Here is a 12070-nt window from a genome sequence, read left to right as displayed (position 1 = left end):
CAAATCATTGATGAATATCATTTCAACTTTTTTTTAAATAAAACGCTATCAAATAGACTACTACAATTCAACTAAAAAAGAATTCATCATGAACAAGTTGTATTTATACCAGGGACTCCAAGATGGTTCAACACCAGGAACAAAATCAACACAAATACATTAAAACCGAAATATCCAAAAGCACAATAATTTCCTGAAAAGATGAGAGGAAAGGCCTCAACAATACAGCATTCATTTACGCTGGGGGGAAAATCTAAAAAGTCTATGGATAAGGAACGTTTTCTAATTTCATAAAAAGGTATCTAAAATAAAAATCGAGCATCATATAAGATGAAAATACAATAAAAATTTTCCTCATAAATATACCGGCAAAAAAAAAGTCTGTTTGATCTCCCTACTATTTTTTCATATACTTATGGAAATATTAGCTATAGCAAAGAAACAAGAAAATAATATTATGAGCATAAATTTAGGTAAAGAGGAAATTCAGCTATCCTTATATACTGATGATACAATGATTTTCTTAAAATGAATCTTAGAGAACCAAAAAAAGTTATTAATTCAAGCAATTAATAGCTTCAACAAAGTTGCATACTGCTTGCATTTGAGAATGATAAATTCATATGCTTGGACTCTTTTCTGTTTGGAAATGGCTTTTTATATCATTTATGCAGGGTTTTCCAAAAGTCTTAGTGAAGATTTAGACCAATAAATATTCAAACTGTGCTAAGAGTTTTGAGACACTGTCATTGTTTAGGGAGAAAAAATCTTGCCATATGAAAAAGAGAATTGGAAAGCACTTTGCCAGAAATTTGGCTTAGACCAACATCCTATCCTATATCTCAAAATACAGTCTAAATCTATGTATAGATTCAATATAAAAGAATACTATTTTAAAAATTAGAAGTACTTATGAGCCAACCTTTTAAGGAGTCTTAAGGAAACCAGGGATAGAGCTATTTAGAATATCAAAGAGATAACTTTGATTACACAAAATTGAAAACTTCTACACTAAGAATAGAAACACCAACAATAACAATGTACCCAGGATAAAAATTGAAATGGATATTTTTTTTGCAAATTGGCAAATTTCTCTAATAAATGTATGATTTCTCTGATATAGCAAAAAATTAATAAACTGTGCCTCAGACGTCTTAGTACAGTTTGAATATTTATTAGCCTAAATCTTCACTAAGACTTTGAGAATACCCTGTATAAATGACACTAAGAGATATTCTCAACCAGGTAAGGAGACCAAGTACATCAATAAATCAATATAAAAGTAACTGAAAGTGTTGATTCCCAAACTTCTTAGCACAGGAATGGAATTGGGCAGAGGTAGGTGAGAGAGAAGCCTGGGCCCCACTGCAGTAATAGCCGCTGCTCCTGGGGCTATCAGTCCACAGACTGAATGTTAGAAATCACCTAATTGAACATCCAGGAGGCAAGATGGTGGAGTAAACTATAAGTGCTCTCACCCTCCCTTGTTGACTTTGAAAAACCCAGAGAGTACTGCCCCAGGAAAAATCCAGGAAAAGTGGAGTCAGCAGAAGAGGTACAGAAGTCTTTTTAGCTCTGAAGGCTGGAGAGGTTGACAGGAAGGGTCCCTCTTGCTGTGGCTACTTGCGATCTGGGCAGGACAGGAGGAATCTAAGCAAGCCCTACCTCAGTGGACTGGCAAGAGATCCTAAGCCCCAGAGGTGTGGAATCTGTAAGCACCGATACCACCTGGGGGGGGGGGGACATTGGGCAGACACCAGCACAGATGGGTGTCCATCAGCAACTAAACTTGTCTGTCCTTTAGTAAAGGACTAGTGGAGGAGGAGACCTCTAATGACAAGAACACTGCTCCCTCATACACTGGACAGTGAGCTTCAGTGTAACCCTGGGGAAACTCAAAAAGCCTTCACCTAGCCTCAGCCTTGGCACACACCAGCCAGCTCCACACAGGTAAGCTGCAGCGTTATGTAGCTTCTACCTGACAGAACCAGAAGCCATAGCACACGGATTCAGTAACTGGGTCCCTAGCTGTCAGAACAAGAAATGTAGGAAAGAGCCCCAGAAACAGAGAACTACTTTAAAAAGTCAGGGGAAAAGGCAATCATATTACAGGACAAGGAAGATCAAAATACAAATGCAGAAGACAGCGTTGACACTACACCCACATCTGCGACCTCAAAATGAAATATGAACTGAACTCAGGTCCAAAAACTTTCTTGCAAGAATTCAAGAAGGATTTTAAAAGGAAAATTAGAGAGGTAGAATAAAAATTGACCAATGATTTGAAAATTACAATTGACAAAATGAAAAAAGAATTCACTGGTGTGAATTCTTAAATGTGAGCTTCTTAAAAAGTAAAATTGGCCCAATGAAAAAGGAGGTGCAAAACCTAACTGAAGAAAATAAATCCTTAAAAGGAACAATTCAACAAATGGAAAAGGAGTTACAAAAGCTAAGTGAAGAAAACAATTCATTAAAATTAGAATTAGACATGTAGAAGCTAATGCTCTGTGAGGTATCAAGAATCAGTCAAACAAAATCTAAAGAATCAAAAAAAATAGAAGAAAACATGTAATATCTCATTGGAAAAGCAAATGATCTAGAAAAAAGATGCAGGAGAGAAAATCTAAGAGTTATTATTCTACCAGAAAGCCATGATGAAAATAAGAAGCTGGACAGTATCTTCCAGGAAATCATCAAGAAAAACTGCCCTGAGAAGTAGATCCAGAGGGCAAAATTGTCATCAAAAGAATCCACCAATCACCTCCTGAAAGAGATATCAAAATGAAAATGCCAAGAAATATTGTCACCAAATTCCAGAATTCTCAGGGTTTATTTTTATTTATTTATTTTTAGTTTTCAACATTCATTTTGAAAAAGATTTTCAGTTCCAAATTTTCTCCCCATCTCTCCACTCCCTACCCTAAAACATTCTTATTACTACTTCCCTCAATCTACCCTCCCTTGTATCACACCCCTCCCTTCCCTTGTCCCCATCTTCCCTCCTTTTTTATAGGGCAAGATAGATGTCAATACCACGTTACCTGTATTGCTTATTTCTCAGTTACATGTAAAAATAATTCTCGACATTCATTCCTAATGGTTTATCAAGCAGTAGATTGCTATATTCGCGGACTACTGTGTCTTGCGTGCCTATCATATTCCACTGGTCTACCCTTCTGTTTCTTAGCCAATACCAAGTGGTTTTCATATTTGCTGCTTTATAATACAATTTGAGATCTGGCAAAGCTTGGTCATTTTCCCTAGTATTTCTTCTCATTAGTTCCCTTGATATTCTGGACCTTTTGTTTTTCCAGATGAATTTTGATATTATTTTATCAAGCTCTAGAAAATAATTATTTCATAGTTTGATTGGTATGGCACTGAATAAGTAAATTAATTTAGGTAGAATAGTCACTTTTATTACATTGGCTCTGCCCACCCAAGAGCAGCTGATGTTTTTCCACTTGCTTAGATCTGACTTTGTTTGTGTGAAACATCTTTTTGCAATTGTGTTCATATAGCCCCTGGGTTTGTTTTGGCAAGTAGACACCCAAATATTTTATAGTGTCTACATTAGCTTTAAATGGGATTTATCTTTCTATGTCTTGTTGTTGGGCTTTGTTAGCAATATATAGAAATGCAGAAGATTTGTGTGGGTTTATTTTGTAATCTGCAACTTTACCAAAGTTGTTTATTATTTCAAGTACTTTTATACTTGATTCTCTGGGATTCTCTAAATATATCATCATATCATCTGCAAAGAGTGATAACTTAGTTTCTTCTTTGCCTATTGTAATTCCTTCAATTTCTTTTTCTTATAGCTACAGCTAACATTTCTAGTGCCATATTGAATAATAGTGGTGATAATGGACATCCCTGTTTCACCTCTGATCTTATCGGAAATATATCTAGCTTATTCCCATTGCTTGCTGAAGGTTTTAGGTAGATACTGCTTATTATTTTATGGAAAGTTCCCTTTATTCCTATGTTCTCCATTGTTTTCAATGGGAATGGGTGTTGCATTATGTCAAAAGCTTTTTTCTCATCTATTGAGATAATCATGTGATTTCTGTTAGTTTTGTTGTTGATATGATGGATAACGTTGATAGTTTTCCTAATATTGAACCAGCCCTGCATTCCTGGTATAAATCCTATGTGATCGTAATCTATTATTCTAGTGATTAGTTGCTGTATTTTTTCACTAAAATCTTATTTAAAATTTTTGCATCTATATGCATTAGAGAAATTGGTCTATAATTTTCTTTTTCTGTTTTGGCTCTTCCTGGTTTAGGTACCAATACCATATTTGTATCATAAAAAGAATTTGGGAGGACTCTTTCTTCCCCACTTTCCCCAAATATTCTACATAGTATTGGAATTAACTGTTCTTTAAATGTTTGATAGAATTCATTTGAGAATCCATCTAGCCCTGGAGATTTTTTCCTAGGGAGTTCATTGATGGCTTGTTCAATTTCTTTTTCTGAGATGGGGTTGTTGAAGTATTCAACTTCCTCTTCTGTTAGTCTGGTCAATTTATATCTTTTAAAATAATTATCCATCTCATTACACTGTCAAATTTATGGGCACAGAGTTGGGCAAAGTAGTTTCTTATTCTTTTAATATCTGCCTCATTGGTGGTGAATTCATCCTTTTCATTTTTGATAATAGCAATTTGGTTTTCTTCTTTTTTAAAATAAAACTGACCCAGGTTTTATGAATTGTACTGCTTTTTTCATAAAACCAACTCAAAGTTTTATTTATTAAGCCAATAGATTTCTTAATTTCAATTTTATTAGTCTCTTCTGTGGTTTTCAGTATTTCTAATTTGGTATTTACTTGGGGATTTTCAATTTGTTCTTTTTTTAAGCTTTTACATCTGTATGCTCAATTTATTGATCTCCTCTTTCTCTATTTTATTCTTATAGACACTCCAAGATATAAAACTTTCCAGAAGAACAGCTTTTGCAATATCCTATAAAATTTGGTAGGTTGCCTTATTACTGTCATTCTCTTGAATAAAGTTGTTGATTGTTTCTATAATTTCGTGTTTAACCCACTCATTCTTTAGGATTAGATTATTTAGTTTTCAATTAGTTTTTAGTTTCTGTTTTCATGACCTTTTATTACATACAAGTTTTATTGCATTATGATCTGAGAAGGATGCATTGACTGCCTCTTCCTTTCTGCACTGGATTATGAGGGTTTTATTGCCTAGTCAATTTTATTGCCTATGGTCAATTTTTTCAGATGCACCATGTACTGCTGAGAAAAAGGTGTATTCCTCTCTATCCCCATTCAATTTTCTCCAGAGATCTATCACATCTTCCTTATCCAGAGTTCTATTCACCTCCCCAACTTCTTTCTTTTTTATTTTGAACTTAGATTTATCAAGTTCAGAGAGGAGGATGTTGAGGTACCCCACCAGTATAGTTTTGCTGTCTATTTCTTCCTCTCACTCCCTTAACTTCTCTATGAATTTGGATGCTATACCACTTGGAGAATATATGTTTAGTGATGAAATTTCTTCGATGTCTGTGGTGCCTTTTGGCAGAATAGTTGCCTTCCTTATCTCTTTTGATTAGATCTATTTCTGCTTTTGCTTTGTCTGAAATTAGGGTTGGTACCCTTGTTGTTTTTTTTTTTTTATATATCAGTTTAAGCACAATAAATTCTGCTCCAACTTTTTACCTTTACCCTACATGTATCTCCCCTTTTCAAATGAGTTTCTTGTAAACAAAATATTGTTGAATTATGGTTTTTACTCCATTCTACTATCCATCTCCGTTTTATGGGAGAATTCATCCCATTCACATTCACAGTTATGATTACTATTTGTATCTTTCCCTCCATTCCTTTTAGCCCTGTTTAAGCTTTTAGTTCTTCCTTTCTGTACCGAACAGAGTTTTAATTTTTGACCACCGTCTCCCTCAGTCTTCCCTCCTTGTTTCAGCACCCTTTCCTTTTAATACCCTTTTACCTTACTACTTCTTCCCTCCCTTTTAGCCTCCCCTCCCTTTCCTTTCCACCTTCCCCTCCTATTGCCTGTAGAGTTAGTTTTATTACTATACTTAACTGAGTTTGTTATACCCTTCTTGGATCCAATCAGATGGGAGTACCTCTCAAAGAATATTCATCTCCCTCCCCTCTTTCCCTCTACAGTAAGTTATTTCTGTGCCTCTTCCTGTCATAGAATTCATTTTTTTCAGCCTCGTCCTTTTCACATCTCCTATTACAGTCCCTTCACACCCTTAAATCACATTTGTTATCATCACATCATTTAATTTATACCCACTTCTTCTATCTATGTATATCCCATTCACATTTCATAATACATATATAATTCTCAAGATTAACAAGTATCATCTTCTCTTATAAGAATATAAACACTTTGCCCATATTGTGTAAAGTTTTTTTTCCCCTATTTACCTTTTTATGCCTCTGTTGAGCCCTGCATTTCAATATCAAATTTTCACTTGAGTTCTGGTGTTTTTATCAGGAAAGTCTGGAAATCCCTTATTTCATTGAATGTCCATCTCCTTGTCTGACATATTATGCTCAGCTTTGCTGGGTAATTAATCCTTGGTTGTAGTCCCAGCTCCTTTGCCTTACAGAATATCATATTCCAATTCCTTTGATCTTTTAATGTAAAAGCAGTCCTGTGTGATCCTGACTGTAATTCCTCAATGTTTTAATGGTTTCTTTCTGATTGACTACAGTATTTTCTCCTTTACTTGATAGTTCTGGAATTTGGCAACTATATTCCTTGGTGTTTTTAATTTGGGGTCCCTTTCAGGAGGTGAACGGTGGATTCTCTCTATGACTATTTTGTCCTCTGGGTCTAGGACTTCTGGGCAATTTTCTTTGCTGATTTCTTGGATGATACTGTCCAGGTTCTTTTTTTCATCATGGCTTTCTTGTAGACCAACAATCCTTAGCTTTTCTCTCCTGGATCTGTTTTCCAGGCCAGTTATGGTCCCAGTTAGATATTTTACATTTTCTTCTATATTTTCCTTCTTTAGTTTTTGTTTGACTGGTTCTTGATGTCTCATAGATTCATTAGCTTCGACTTCCCCAAATCTATTTTTTATCAAATTGTTTTCTTCAATTAACTTTTGCATCTTCTTTTCCATCTGTCCAATTTTTTCCTTTTAAAGAGCTATTTTCACCAGTTAGTTTTTGTACTTCCTTTTCCATTTGTCCAATTTTCCTTTTCAAGGAGCTGTTACTTTCAGTGAATTTTTTTCATATTTTTTAAAATCATTGGACAATTTTCCTTCTGTTTCTCTGATTTGAATTTTAAAATCCTTCCAGAGCTCTTCCAAAAGACCCATTGTGCTTCTGACCAGTTCATATTCCCTTCTGAAGTTTCAAATGTGAGTACAGTCTCAATGCTGACCTCTTTGCTATTGGTGTTTTTGTCCTTGTCCCCACAGAAAGATTCTATTTTCTTTTCTTTTCTGCTTTTATTTTTACTCATGATAATCACCCTTTTCCTGACTTTAAAGTAGATCTCTGTGTCAATGGCACAGGGAGCTCTGTCCCACAGTTCTTGTGCCTAGCACTTGAGGCATTGTGTGTTGTTGCCTCTGGCTCCTTCAGCTAGAAATTTAATGCTGCAGCTTACCTCCTGCAGACCTGGCTGGTGTTTGAAAGCAGTAGTTGGTTAGGTCTTTTTGGGTTTCCCTTCAGTTACTCTGGAGGTAGCTCATTAAGTATGGGGAAGGGGTAGTCTGGACACTAGAGGCTTCTTTGTTGAGCTAGAGCATAAGCAAGCTCTATTTTCTATTCTAGTGTCTTCCGGATTCCACTGGAGTGCTGGGGCACACCTGGGGTCCTGGTGTTGGCAGTTGCTGGCTTTACCCCCTTGGGGTTCAGGATCTTCTCTCAGTTATTTGAGGTGGGGCTGTCTGGGACAGCTATCATCCTGCAGTGATCACCTTTGGCCACAGCAAGGGGAACTCTCTTTAACGGTCTTTCTAGCCTCCCAGGCTGAGGGTCTGTTTACCCTTTCTGCTACTCCTACTATTCCAGGATTTTTCCCTGGGAGTTAAACTCTGGGCTGGTAAAGGTCAGCAAGAGGATGCAGATAGAAGTTACCAATCACTCCACCATCTTGGCTCCTAGAATCTGAGTTCTGGTATAAGAACAACACATTCTTCGACAAAAATTGCTAGGAAAACTGGATGACAGTATGGCAGAAACAAGGCATAGACAAATACCTGACACCATACACAAGAATAAAGTCCAAATGGCTACATGTTCTAGGTATAAAGACTGATACTATAAACAAATTCATGGAGCAAGGTATAGCATATTCACCAGATTTATGGAGAAGGGAAAAATTTTTGACTAACAATAGACAGAAAACATTATGAAATAGAAACTGATCATTCACAACAAACCCAATGCAACAAATATTAGGAGGGAAACAGAAAAATGAGAAAGAATTTTTGCAATTACTGTCTGTGAGAAACGCCTCATTTCTAAAATACCTACAGAACTGTGTCAAATGTACAAGAATACAAGTCAATGTAAACAGTTCAACTTTAGTAAGTCCCATATGATTTCTCTTTTCTGCTTATCTTTTCATGCTTCTCTTAATTCTTGCATTTGAAAATCTTTTTTGGACCTCTTTTGCCATTTTATTTAGTCTGTTTTTAAAGCTTTAATTTCTTCAACATTTTTTTAGGTCTCCTTTAACAAGTTGTTCAATTGCTTTTCATGACTTTCTTGCATTGCTCTCATTTCCCTTCCCAATTTTTTCCTCCACCTCTCTTACTTGATTTTCAAAATTCTTTTTGAGCTCTTCCATGGCCTGATACCATTGCACATTTATTTTGGAAGTTTTTGATGCAGAAGTCTTGACTTTTAGGTCTTTCTCTGAAGGTATGCATTGGTTTTCCTCATCCAAAAGGATGGAAGGAAATACCTGTTCCACAAGAAACCTGTTCTGTTGTCTTATTTTTTTTCCCTTTTTTGGGCATTTTTCCAGTCAGGTACTTGATTATTGAGTCCTTTGTCAAGAGGAGGTTATACTCTAGGGACCTGTAAGTTCTCATTTCTTCCAAGGTGGCACAATAAAGGGAGAGAAGTTCACCCCTGTTCTGGCATGTGCTTTCATCTGGAAACAATCACAAGTTTTTCTCCCCAGGATATTTGAGTAGAATTCTCTCTCCAGAGCCTTCACTAACTCCACTATCCAGTGCTCCTTCTCATCCCAGGGATGCCACTCAGGGCTGAGACCCAGATCAGCTGCTCAATTTCCTCAGGATCTTTATGCTGAGACCTCCAAATATGGATGCTCCTGCCACTGCCTGGAGTCATCTGGGGCTGGGGCTGGGGCAGGACCCTGCACCCTTCTCACCCAGGTGACAGAGCTTTCTCATTCACCTTAGAGGCTGTCTTTCACATTTGTGGGTTGAGAAATCTGGGTACTACAGCTGCTGCCTCTGATTCCATGCCCTGAAGCCTACTCGGGTTCTGTCCCTGCTGCATCATGTGGCCAAGGCTGGGGTGCACTTTGCTCTGAGCCCAGTGCAATAGACCTTTACTGTTGGACGTCCAGGCTGTCTTGGACTGGAAAACTCTTTCACTCTGTCGTTTTGTGACTTCTGCTGCTCTAGAATTAGTTTAGAGTCTTTTGTACAGGTATTTTATGCACTATGGAGGGAGAGCTTCTATAGGTCCATCCTTATCCACCGTCTTGGCACCACCCATAATTATCAGGTTAAGGAAAAATCCTGCAAGCAGCCAGAAAGAAACAATTCAAGTATCGGGGAAGTACAGTTAGTATCACACAGCACCTTGCAGCTTTTACATTAATAGATCAGAGGGATTGGAATATGATATTCCATGAGGCAAAGTAGCTTGTACTACAACCAAGGATCAAATACCCTGCAAAATTGAGCACAATCTTTCAGGCAAAGATATAGATATTCAATGAAATAATGGATTTCCAGACCTTCCTGATGAAAAGGCCAGAGCTCAGTAGAGAATTTGATCTTCAAATACAAAGCTCAAGAGAGGCATTTAAAGGTCAACAGAGGGGAGGGGAGGGAGAAAAAAGCTTGTTAGCTCTTTATATCCCTATATGGAAAGATAATACTTATTAATCTTGAGAATTGTGCATTCATTGTGACATTTAAAATTTTAGGAATATGCACAGACACCGGGTGTGGATATAAAATAACTGATGTTATGACAAAAATTATAATTAAGGTGTACAAAGGGAGAGGAAGGAAGAAAGAGGCAGAAAACGGTAAATTCCATCGCAGGAAAAAGCACAAAAACTTATTATGGTAGAGGGAAAGATGGGAGGGAGATGAGCATTGCTTGAGCTTTACTCTCATCATATTTGGTTCAAGGAGCATATAACACATGCAGTTAAGTAGAGAAATAAAATTTGTCTTATAGTCAGAAGGAGGGGAAAAATAAAGGGGGTGGTAAGAAGGAAGGGAAGAAGTAGTAAGGGAAAAGGGAAAGAAAAGACAGAGGACTGATAGAAGGGAAGGAATATTGAGGGAAGTTGTGGTCAAAAATAAAACTGTTTTGAGGAGAGGAAGGGAGAAGGGAGAAGGAAGAATTAAAAGCATAAACAGAGGTGCAGTACAAAAGACTCTAAATTAATTCTAGAGCAGCAGAAGCCACAAAACGACAAAGTGAAAGAGTTTTCCAGTCCAAGACAGCCTGGAAGTCCAACAGGAAAGGTCTATTGCACTGGGATCAGAGGAAAGTGCACCCCAGCCTTGGCCACATGATTCAGCAGGGACAGAACCCAAGTAGGCTTCAGAGCATGGAATCACAGGCAGCAGATGCAGTACCCAGATTCCTCAACCCACAAATATGAAAGACAGCTTCTAAGGTGAGTGAGAAAGCTCTGTCACCTGGGTGAGAAGGGTGCAGAGTCCTGCCCCAGGACCTCTATAGAATGGAGAAAAGACAGTAGTGCCAATGTGATATTCACAGTGCCCATGGTGGCTATGAATATCCCACTGTTATTCTGAGTCACAAAGTAACACAGACTCTCCACATGGAAGACAGAACCAAAACTTTTTTCAGATACCAGAATGCCAAATCCATCACAGCAACAGAAATCTATACACAACGGGGTAGAACCAAGATGGTAGAGTAACAGCATAGACTTTCTAGAGCATTCCTGCCAAGCCCAGCTACAAAGCTGTAAAAAATGGCTCTAAACAAATTCTGGAGCTGCAGAACTCACAGAATGATGGAGTGAAGCAAATCTCCAATCCAAGACCACCTGGAAGTTGGTCAGGAAGTGTCTATAGTGCAACTCTGGGGGCAGAGCACAGTCCAGCATGGGCCATACCAGCACTGACAGGACCTGAGCAAGCCTTGAAGAGACTAAAGTGCTCGCACCTGTGGCAGTTTCCAGACCCCCAAACGCCTAAGACAAATTGGAAGGTCAGTGGAAAAAGGCTGTTGGACCAGTGTGGGAGAGTGGAGTGGTCCATCACCAGCCCCAGGGTGGCAGAGGGGGAAGGGAGAAGAAGAACCAGAAGCAAGCACAAGAGCAGCAGTGGCAGAGACAGAGACTGTTTCTGGAGCTCTAGGCCCAGAGATTTTCAGTGAATCAAGTGACTCACAGTACACTTCCCATCCCCAAGGGAATCAGAGACCTACCTTAACAAAGAGCTTATAAGTCAAGTAAATGGCTGGGGAAATGAGCAAAAACAAGAAAACGAATCAGAATATGGAATCTTACTTTGGTGACAAGGAAGACCAAAGCATGCAAACAGAAAAAAATAAAGTGAAAGTTCCTCCATCCAAAGCCTCCAAAAGAAATATGAATTGTTCTTAGGCCATGGAAGAGCTCAAAAAGGATTTTGAAAATCAAGTAAGAGAAGTGGAGCAAAAATTACAAAGACAAAAGACAGTGATGCAGGAAAATCATGAAAAACAAATCTACTGCTTGCTAAAGGAGATCCAAAAAATACTAAAGAAAATAACACTTTAAAAAATAGGCTAACCCAAATGGCAAAAGAAATCCGGAAAGCCAATGAGCAGAAGAATGCCCTAAAAAGCAGAGTTGGCCATATGGAAAAGG

The 12070-nt window shown here is 37.8% G+C and overlaps 1 long non-coding RNA gene across 2 annotated transcripts in view; it reads left to right on the top strand.

The window, feature by feature from the left end:
- Positions 1-12070, top strand: part of LOC140523978 (uncharacterized) — a 114406-nt gene that overhangs the window by 66675 nt on the left and 35661 nt on the right. Inside the window, exon 3 of one of the 2 annotated variants that reach the window (XR_011973531.1) lies at positions 4929-5006. The exons of the other annotated variant lie outside the window; for it this stretch is intronic. This is a non-coding gene — a long non-coding RNA (uncharacterized lncRNA). Of the gene's footprint in view, positions 1-4928; positions 5007-12070 lie in introns of those variants that run through there. 2 annotated transcript variants of the gene reach the window in all.

The sequence above is a fragment of the Notamacropus eugenii genome, chromosome 2, assembly GCF_028372415.1.
Source record: "Notamacropus eugenii isolate mMacEug1 chromosome 2, mMacEug1.pri_v2, whole genome shotgun sequence".
In the NCBI taxonomy this organism is placed as follows: domain Eukaryota; kingdom Metazoa; phylum Chordata; class Mammalia; order Diprotodontia; family Macropodidae; genus Notamacropus; species Notamacropus eugenii.
This window is presented reverse-complemented; position numbering and strand designations above follow the sequence as displayed.